This window comes from Arvicanthis niloticus, chromosome 8, assembly GCF_011762505.2.
Source record: "Arvicanthis niloticus isolate mArvNil1 chromosome 8, mArvNil1.pat.X, whole genome shotgun sequence".
Taxonomy (NCBI): domain Eukaryota; kingdom Metazoa; phylum Chordata; class Mammalia; order Rodentia; family Muridae; genus Arvicanthis; species Arvicanthis niloticus.
Window position 1 is genome coordinate 87,705,387 of NC_047665.1, and position 11,421 is coordinate 87,716,807.

The following is an 11,421-nucleotide window of genomic DNA, read 5'->3' on the forward strand; positions in this document are numbered from 1 at the left end:
ATCCCAGACCAGCAAATTAAAAGAACACACAGACACACACACACACACACACACACACACACACACACACACACACCACCGGTCACCGCCACCACAGCAAATATAACAGAAATCAACAAACTACTCGTTGATATCTCTCAAAATTACTCATCTCAGTTACCTAATAAAAAGAAACAGATTAGCAATATGGTTGAAAACTCAGAATCCATCCTTATGATGCATCTAAGAAATATATCTTAACGTTAAAGATAAACATCAGCTATGGGGGTGTGGGGGGAGGATGGAAAAGATACTAAAAAAAAAAAAGGACCTGTATTGGCTGGTTTTGTTTGTCAATCTGATACAAGCTAGAGTCGTCAGAGAGGAAGGAGCCTCAGTTGAGGAAATGACTCCATGAGATCCATCTGTAAGGCATTTTCTCAATTAGTAATCAATGGGGAAGGTCCCAGCCCATGGTGGGTGGTACCACCCCTGAACTGGTAGTCTTGGGTTCTATAAGAAAGTAGGCTGAGCAAGTCATAGGAAGCAAGCAAGCCAGTAAGCAGTACCCCTCCATGGCCTCTGCATCAGCTCCTGCCTTCAGATTCCAGCCCTGCTTAAGCTCCTGTCTTGAGTTCTGCAATAATGGAAATGTAAGCCAAATAAACCCTTCCTCCCCAACTTGATTTTTGGTCATGGTGTTTTTGTTGCAGCAACAGAAACCCTATTTAAGAGAAATTGGTACCAGCTTAGTGGGGGTATTGCTGTGACCTCCCTGATCATGTGTTTAGGAGGCTTATGGACTTTAGAACTTTGATCTAGCAGAGCTCTTGGATGTTAAGAGCTCTGTGGGATAGTCTGTAGGAGCTTGACAGCAGTGAAGAAGATCGGAAGCATGGGTTATGAGATTTCAGAGGGAAGATCAAAGACTACTATGGCCATTTGCTTTTGAAGACCAGTTTTGACATTTCAGGGTAAACTGAGGCAGCATGTAGTGTTGGCAATTGACCATTCACCAGATTTTTCTCTGAGGGAACAAAGCTTCATTTTCTGGGGTTGGCAAAAAACATGAAGGAGTCAAACTTAATTCTCTGGGGCTGGTGAAAAGGGTGAGGGAAAACACACACACACACACACACACACACACACACACACACGCACGTGCATGCGCTTGGTGAATGAAACAAGGTTCCATAAGCTCCAACAACTTTACATATATACATTACATACATACATACATACATACATACATACATACATACATATCTAACCCGCGGGAGCGTCTCACCAGCAAGAATGCACGCGGGTACCGGATCCTTCTGCAGCAAGCGTTTATTGTATCATGAAGAGGTAGACAAAGGACCCTGAATGGTGCCAGCTTAAATAGCCCTTAGGGCGGTGTGTACATACTTGATTGGCTGCTCGCTCATTACCCACAGGATGCCCCGGGTGGGGCCGTGAGTTGGCACGCTCCTAGCCCTTACACCTGCGCATGGAACCTATCCGCCAGAATCATCAGCGGATGCAATCCTGCAATAGCGATCACTCGCAAGCCCGGGCGCGGCTCTGCTGGTGGCTCGGCCCTTAAGGCCTGCAGGCGCGGCTCTCTACATCTCCCCCTTTTTGTTTTATTAATTGGGTAGGGTGAATCAGTTGTATCTGAGTGCAACTGTACAGTGAGGGAAAAACAGAGGCCTGATCCCCTGTGCAAATGGAGATATTGTAATGGGTTTCTTCTCTTGTCGTCGCACAATGAATAATACTCCCCATACCCATCCCAATGCCTTTTGTTGGGGAAAGGAGGCCTTCTCTCCATGACACCCGGCGGCCCTCCGTGTGCATAGAGGGGGCTATGGCATCAAACCTTTGTGCAATCAGACATGTTTTCGGGAAATTTGTCCACATCCATGGACCATTCCTTGTCGAGTGCTCACTCGACAACCTCAACTGGTGATACGGCACTCCTCAAGGGCTCATGTTAGAGGCCCAGTAAAGGCCAGGAACACCTATCCCAGTGCAATGAGGCGAAGCCTCGATGGGGTGCAAAGGCTGTTCGTGGCTAAGCAATAAAGACAACTTTTCACCGCTACTTGGAGATATAGATTCAGTTTTTCCTCAGCATAGATAACCACACTGCTGGATTGGCTCCCTGTTCCATGGCTATAAGCGCCTGGGTAATGAGGGCCTTGTCATGTTTTTGTTGAGTTTTGAGCTTACAGACCAACCAGAGCGTGAACACTAAACCACAGCATAGGGCTGCACCAAACAGGCCTACCCCAACCCACTCTTTAAAGAAAGAAAAGGCTGAAGAGATCCAGGAGGAAAGTCCTTCAGTCAGCGACAGGTCAATTCGTGTTGCGTTGATGGTCACAATCGCTGCTCTCAATGACTCCATGGTTTCCTCAAATCCTTCGGACCAGTTTCCTGTAAGATATAGAGACAATTTTCTAGACAAATTGGCAGCTCGAGTAAAATTTTCATACAGTACGCTAGTAATGCAAAGTGCTCCAAGCTTTCTTTCACATCCCAATTGGGCCAATTGAAAGAGGATGTCTAATCTCTCTTCCACTAAATCAAGGCGCTGGTTAACAACCATCAGCCCGCCTTTTAACTGGGCTGTAGCAGATTCATGGGTATTCATAGCCTCCGTAACTGTAGCTGATAAGTGGTTGAGTGTTGTAGTTGTTTGTACAGATGTGGCCATGGCAAATCCAGCAGTGGTCGCAGCAGCAGCTGCAAGAGATATAGCCGTTACAATGGCTGCAGTAATTCCAAAGTCTCTTTTCTGTCGAAATAAGGACAAGGTAGAGGGGGTCTCCATTGGAACTGGAATCCATCATGGAACTCTAGCAACCATGGCCCGGGACGCCCATCGGGTATCCCAGCACAAAGACATTTCACAAGTCTCATTGGTGCAGTCTATAAATGAATTATTTGAAAGAATAAACAAGAAAGGGGGATAAACACAGACAGGAATAGGTAAAAAAATCTGTCTGTTTAATCAAGGTTTTATTCACTCCGGTGACCAACTGAGTTGCATTTGTTAATTGTGGAGCGACATCCTGCTATAGCGATCACTCGCAAGCCCGTGCGCAGCTCTGCTGGTGGCTCGGCCCTTAAGGCGCCTGCCTGCAGAGGGCGCGGCTCTCTACATACATACACTTGCACTTGGCGGATGGACCAAAACTCCAACAACTTTATATACATACATACATACATACATACATACATACATACATGCATACACTTGCACTTGGCGGATGGACCAAAGCTCCAACCAACTTTACATACATATGTATATATTTGATGAAAGGAACAAAGACCCAACTATTTTACATACATAGGTATATACATACTTTTGGTAGATGGTTCACATATATACATATATACACATACACACATTGGGTGGATGGAGCAAAGCTCCAATGAACAAGCTCCAATAATTTTATTTTTTCTCCCAGAAAAATCTTTAAGCAGTACAAAAATCATAATGTGATTTTTTTCTTCCATTTTCTTCTACTAAACAATTACAATGAGTATATGTAAGGGAAAAAACCATTTCCCCCAATACTCTCACATGAATAAACATTTTATATACTACAAGTGAAGAAAATAAATTATTCCCAAGAACCCACATACATTTGTAACTGAATAACTTGTTATATATTAACAAAGTGTGGCAAGCAAGTTTTCTCAGTCAGTTTCTCTTTACTGCAGTCTGCAATTTGAAGTTACAAGAAAGCATCAATTTTATTATTTATCTTAAAAAGTAATCCTATAAAAATCTTATGATCTTTCTTTTTTCTTTTTTAAAAGATTTATTTATTTTTATTTATATGAATACACTGTATCTGTCTTCAGACACACCAGAAGAGGGCATCTGATCTCATTATAGATGATTGTGAGCCACCATGAGGTTGCTGGGAATTGAACTCAGGACCTCTGGAAGAGCACTCAGTGCTCTTAACCACTGAGCCATCTCTCCAGCCCTAAAAATCTTAAAAGAATCACAAATCTAAACTGTTACATAACAACCAATCAGTCATTTTTAGTTTAAATCCTCAGGATACACATCTATTATTCATTAACATTTTTATTTTTTTAAATTGTATTTTATATTTTATTTACATTTAAGATGCCATCCCCTCTCCCCATTTCCCCTCCCTAGAAAACCCCTATCCCATGCCCCCCCTTTACTTTTTGCTTTTATACAATTTTTTTAAAATGTTAATCAAAGGATTTATAAGTTTGGTAATGCTCAATCAGAAGTACAACCCAATACCCAACCTAGATATAAAAACTATCTTTGTCTGGTGGAGACATGTGAACATCTGCCTCCATGCCCCCTCTCTCTTTCTCTCATCACCTAGCTTCTCCTCTCCTTCATCTTCTCTCCTTACTCCATCTCTTCCTCTCAGTACTCCTTCCCACTTAGCTCCTCCTACATATCACTCTTCTTTTTAAAGTAAAACTTTTCTCTCAAAATACAATTAGAGCATACTTATTCATATCAGGAAGCTGAGGGCAAAAATGGGTACAAGAAATTAATCATCATGTGATTCGGCTTAAGCAAAAGTCACGACAGCCAGTGCTAGTCAGGCTGCCATTGTTCTTGTTCCCTGACTTTAAAAAACCCCTCGATCAACTATATTAAGAGTGTGCTTTAATGACCTTCAAGTTGTTTCCTAAGTTTTTCTTCATCAAAGCCACTAGCAAAAACATCTCTTTTTTAATTGGATATTTTATTTACATTTCAGATGTCATCCCCTTTCCCCATTTTAGCAATAAAAAAAAAATCTTAACCTAACTTTTTAACAATCTGTATCTCCAAATTCTCTCTAAGTGTTGGGGATGTTACCATTAATCTACATCTCTAAGTTCTTTCTAAGGGTGGTGGATGGATTATTAATCTGCTCCAGCAGCAATGCTTGGAAAAGATAGTAGGTGCCAATGGTACTGCCCAATGAGGGGCTGGAAGTCCCTTTAGAGTTTTCATACAACTCATAGATGAGGAAGGATGTGAAGACTGCAAGGATAACAAGTAGATCAATGCTTTATAACAGCCTGAAGTTCTCAGGACATAGTTTTCATGGTTCTGCCTCTCCAAGACACACCCATTCTGGTTGTGCTAACTAGGGGGCCACATTCCATGTGTTCTAAAGCTATTGTTCCTTGATAGTTTGCTATTTTGATTTAAGACCAAAGAGTGGATGCTTCAGTCCTACTTAGAAGGGGAACAAAATAATCAAGGGAAGTAGAGGGTGGAAGGGACTTGGGAGGAAGAGAAGAGTGGGAGGGGAAAAAGAAGGGAAGAATAAGGTATGGAAAGAGGGTCAGGAAGTTGAACAGAGGTGTGTAGCAATGGAGGATGGGCAACTGGCGGTAACAATCAGAAAGTCCCAGATGCCAGGGAAGCAAGAGCCTCCCAGGACCCCATAGGGATGACATTAGCTGAAATACCCCACAAAGGGGAGGGAGAACCTGAAGAGACCATATCCAGAGATTAGGCATGGCCCCCCAGTTGAGGGATGGGGCCACCCACTCATCTCCAAAATTTTAACTCAAGAGTTGCTCCTGTCTAAAGGAAATACAGGGACAAAGAGTGGAGCAGAGACTGAAGGAAAGGCCATCCAGACACTGCCCCACCTGGGGATCCATCCCACATGCAGACACCAAAACCAGACACTATTGCAGATGCCAAGAAGTGCTTGCTGACAGGAGCCTGATACAACTGTCTCCTGAGAGGCTCTGCCAGATCCTGAACAATACAGATGGGGACACTCACAGCCAACCATCGGACTGAGCACAGGGACCCCGATGGAGGAATTAGGGAAAGGACTGAAGGGGCATTATCTGGCATCAATGGGAGGGGAGGCGCTTGGTCCTGTGAAGGCTTGATGCCCCAGTGTAAACAGTGTAAAGGAATGTTAGGGCTGTGAGGCGGGAGTGTGTAGGTGTGTGTGTATGAGCACCCTCAAGGAAGCAGGGTAAGGGGTGAGGGGATGGGGGTTTGCAGAGGGGAAACTGGGAAAGGGGATAACATTTGAAATGTAAATAAATAAAATATCCAATTAAAAAATAAGAAATCTTGTGGTAAATCTCTAACCCAAACACGTCCCGTCAAGGAAAACACAACTCAATATTTATGATTATAAACTGCAAGCCTTGGATTGGGCAGATTTACCATTGTACTACTCTATTCCCCAGCTACGAGATCCCTTAAAACCTGTGGTTTTCTAAGCCATGTCCTTCTCCTCCTCCTTGTCCTTCCACCAACGGCTCCAACCACTCCACTGGCTCTCTCCGTTCTCTCCCCTCTTCTCCCTCCTCTTCTGACTCTTCCCCTTTTTCTCCACCTCCCCTTCTACTGCCCAATCACTGGCTCTAGCCTTTATTTTACAAATTCAATTGGACAGAAGGTTCACAAGAGTCACGCCTTCTCTGCAGCCCCTCCCAGAAGTGGAAATACCATGAAAACAAAAGGCTGGGGCTATCCACAACACTTCCCCCTTTTTGTCCAATTAAAAGACTCTTTTCTCTCAGATATAAATTGAACACAAACTATATTACTATGTTGTAATTTTTAAAGTACAAGATAGGCCTAATACCCAGTCTATCATTTTTGTTAACTAAATAGAACCTCTGCCATCTCTCTCAACTAAAAGACTTAGTTCTGAACCTGGCTTATGTCCTGTCTTCAGAATGAATGTCAGCTGAAAACCATCCACTCAGATCTGTTCTCTCAAAGTAAATAGCCAGGATTGGCTATGAGACTATAGGTTTTCAACCCTGTCAGAAATCCAGAATGACTGGGTTAACTGAAAGTATGGGAAGGACTAAGCATAGCTTCTAAAACTTAGTACCAATTTATGGAGACCGCTGAACACCTGGAAAGCCCCTATACTACTGAACATTGGAGCATCAAATCTTCAGCCTTTTGGCCCAGAATCATCTGACAGACCTTAGTGATGCAGAATTACTAAGGGCTGATTACTCTGTCTTGGCAGATATAATCAGTCAACTATTCCACAAGTGTCTTTTTTCTGCACAGTGTTTTGTCTGTAGATGAAAAGAGGCAATTCTTGCCTAGTGGCTGTCTCACCACAACTGGAGTAACTTCAAAGATGCTCAATTTCTTCTTAGAATCCAAGACAGGGAAACTGTCAGGAGCAGACAGGTCTCTAATAAAATGAATGTTTATTCAGGAATGCTTGTAACATCAATTCTGTGGACTTCTGACATTTTTGAAAACCAACTATCTATGTAAAGCAATCTGAACTGTTGTTTGTTAATTCCTTTCCACTATTTCTAATTAAAATCTAGAAAACACCCTAACGGTAAGCTCTGAGCCATGCAATTGCTGTAAAATCTCAACTCTTAAGTGGATCAAAAACCTGAACATAAAATCAGATACACTGAACTTGATAGAGGAGAAAGTAGGGAATAAACTTGAACACATTGACACAGAAAAAGACTTTCTGAACAAAACACAGCATTAACACAAACACTAAGATCATGAATTAATAAACAGGACCTTATGAAACTGAATACCTTGCATAGCAAAGGACACCATCATTTGGACAAAGTGGCAACGTATAGAATGGGAAAAGACCTTTACTAACTATACATCTGATAGAGGACTAATATACAAAATGTATAAAGAACTCATGAAACCAGATATAAAGAAAAACAACCCAATTTAAAAATGTGGGGGTAGAATACACATCTGAACAGAATTATCAATGAAGGAATCTCAAATGGCTGAGAAACACTTAAAGAAATGTTCAACATCCTTAGTCATCAGGGAAATGCAAATTAAAACTGCTTGAGGTTGGCTGAGATCAGTATAACAAGTAACAGCCCATGCTAGAGAGCATGTAGACTGGGGGGGACACATCCATTGCTGGTGGAAGTGGAAACTCGTATAAACTTGTATGGAAATCAGTGTGGTGCTTCCTCAGGATGATGTGTCTTAATCTACCTCAATATCCAGCTGAACCACTATTGAGCATATACTGAAATGATGCTTCATTTTACCAGAGAGACACTTTCTGAAGCATGTTCATTGTTGCTATATCTATAGCAGCCAGAAAACAAACAACCTAGATGATCCATAACAAAAGAGTAGATAAGGGAAATGAGGTAACTTACACAACGAAGTACTACTTAGCTTTTAAAAAATGAAATTCACAGGTAAAATCATCTTGAATGAGGTAAACCTGGCTGGAAAATAAAAAATATGGCGTGTATTTGCTTATGTAGATTTTAGCTGTTAAGACAGTGATAACCAAGCTTCATTCAATCTATAGAACCACAGAGGTCAGGTATGGGACTGGGAATGCATATAGATCTCTCTGGGAAAGGGAAATAGAATAGACAGTTATTGCCTGATTGTGGGATAGGCTGGAACAAGAGAATCAAGTATGGGGTGGGGGAGGAAATAGGAAGAAGAGGGAAGGAAGAGCAGAGACAGCTAAAATTAAAGGCCATTTGAGGGGTGATATGAAAATCTAATAATAATCTCTAATAGTAGAGATTTTCTGAAATATGAAGAAATATGAAGGTGAGCTAAATGAAATTGCCAAATAACTGGGGAGACAGGCCATCTCTTGTCACTAAATGAAGCTTCCAGTACCAGGACTGGATTATATTTCACTGAGTTGTTGGCCAAAATGGTCCCAGACTATAGGTTGCTCTCCACAAACTGCAGGAAGGCCCATTGCTAAAGACAACACCTGCATAACTCATTGAACATGGTGAAGTTGGCATAGAGTCTATACTGAGCCTTCACCCCTATACGCCATTATCTTTAGTATGTGAGGTACTCTGCACACTGTGAAGCAAGAAACGCAAACACCAGTTCAGCCACAAATACTTTGATCTACAATGGTGGCTTACCTGCAGGCTATACTAGTGTGATGGTGACATGAAGCTTGTGGGAATAACCAACCAATATCTGGTTTGACTTAGGGCCCACTCCATAAGATGGAACCCATACCTGATACTGGTTGGGTGACCAAGAATCTGAGACTAGAAAGCTCAGGGATCTAGGGTAAAATCAAATACTACTGTTTATTTTTTTTAAAGGAACAATAAAATTGTGGGACAGTGGACTGTGCCAGGAAACATAAGTCTCAGAACCTCTGAGAGGGAACCTGCTTCTGACCAGGCCCCTGTCATTTGACCACTACCTACATAAGAATGTGACCTATGGTCACATAGATCAGAACAGAGTTCTGCATGCTAATGAGGTAGCTAGAAGCCCTGAGGGTTCAGTCAATATGCTTCCCTTCCATGACATTCCTTCTTGCAAAAGGTACTTAATCTCTGGTCTACCCTGTAGAGATCGCATGTACCTATTTTCCACGATGAACAATCAATAAACAGTTTGGAACCAATGACTGTCTCTTTCATCAAGAACCACCATGTGGGGCATGGAGAAAGCCTTCATCTACAGAGTCACAATGCCTAAGTCTCCTGCAGAAGGCCCCTCTGTGCTCCTGGACTCCACACTGCTAGGCTAAACCAGAGTTCTTTATTCCCCACATCCCTTCACCCTCCCTTCTCAGCTCAGGGCTTGTCCTCAGCTGGTGGGGGCCCTTCATTCCCAACTTCCTGCGACCAATAGGCATCTGGATGTCCAGGAGTTTGGGAGACTCTGGTCCCTGGCTCCTCATCGCAGGCCTGGGTACCCTTACCCTCCATTCCTGACTCTTTGTGAGGTTTCCAGCGGATGCCCAGGAGTCAGGGAACCCCAGCCCTGGCCTTCTACATCTTAGGCTCCATTTTCCCATCCTCTAAGCAGTGTATCGGCACTTTCCTCAAGCCCAGGACCCAACAGCGGGTGGAGAGTAAATGCAGCCTTGTGTCTCCACTTGCCCCACGGCATTCCCATATCCCAGTGGCTGGGGGAAATGCGGACCCACATAAAACGACTACTTTTTCTTCTTTCATGTATATATGGTATGTATGTACATATGTTTATATGTATGTATGTATGTATGTATGTATGCATGTATGTGTTTATTATCCTGGTTACTGCTCTATACTCCTGTTCCCCCTTCCCAAGTCCTTCCCCTTTTCTCCTCTAAGAGGGTAGAAGCCCCCTCTGGGTATCCCCTCACCATGGCACATCGTATCTTTGCAGGCACATCCTCTGCCACTGAGCCAGAGAAGCCAGTCCAGCCAGGGGAACAAGAGACAACAGCTTTAGGGACAGTCTCCAATCCAATTGTTGGGGAACCCATATGAAGACTGGGCTGCACATCTGCTACATATGTATGTGGGGTCTAGTTCCAGCTGGTTCATGCTCTTTTGTTGGTGGTTCAGTCTTTGAGAGCCCCCAAGGGTCCAGGTTAGTAGACTCTTTGTCTTCTGGTGGAGTTCATATCACCTTTGGGACCCTCAATCATTTCCCCAACTCTTCTATAAGAGTCCCCAAGGTCCATCCAATGTTTGACCATGGGTCTTTAGGAGGGAGAAAACTGGCTGGAAAAGGGGATGGAGACATGAATAGAGGAGAGATTGGGGATCAGTGTGGAGAGAGATAGGAGACAGGGTCAGAGGCCAGGGGAGTGCATGGGGACCTGTGGCTTGCAGGGATGGGGGCATCTCTAGGATGTGTCAGAGACTTGCAGTTGGGGAGGCTCCCTGGAGTCTATGGGGATGACTTTAGCTGAAACTCATGGCAGTGGAGATATAAAACCTAAAGTGGCTACCTCCTGTAGCCAGGTAGGACCCGCAGTGGAGAGAAAAGGACACCAATCCACTCACAAAACTTTTGACCCAAAATTTGTCCTATCTATAAGAAATAGAGGGACAAAGAAGGAACAGAGACTGAAGGAATGGCTAACCAATTAATAATGTCAGGGATTGGTGCTTTCAAACATAATTTATAAAAATATTATTTCATTTATTTGCAATCCAGCTGATGCCCCCACCTAGTTACCCCCATTTCCTCATCCCATTCCTTCTCCCTGTTTCTGAGAGGATTCCCCACCCCTCCACCAACCAGGTCTCTCCCCTTACTGGGGCCTCAAGTCTCTCGAGGATGAGGCACCTATTCTTCCATTGAGGCCTTTTACCTCAAGTCTCTGCAAGACCAGGCACATTGATGTCAGACAGTGCAGCCCAGTTAGGGAAACAGGATCCACAGGCAGGCAACAAAGTCAGTGTAAGCTTCCACTTCTGTAGTTGGTGGACCCACATGAAAACCAAGCTATACATCTGCTACATATGTGTATGTGTGGCTTAAGCCCAACCCTTGTATGCTCTTTGGTTGGTGGTTCAGTCTCTGGGTCCAGGTTGGTTGGCTCTGTTGGTTTATTTGTGGAGTCTCCATTTCCTCTGGGTTCCTCAATCTTCCCTTAGGTTCTTTCACAAGACTTCCTGAGCTTTGGCAAATGTTCAGCTGTGGGTCTCTGCATCTGTTTCAGTCAGCTG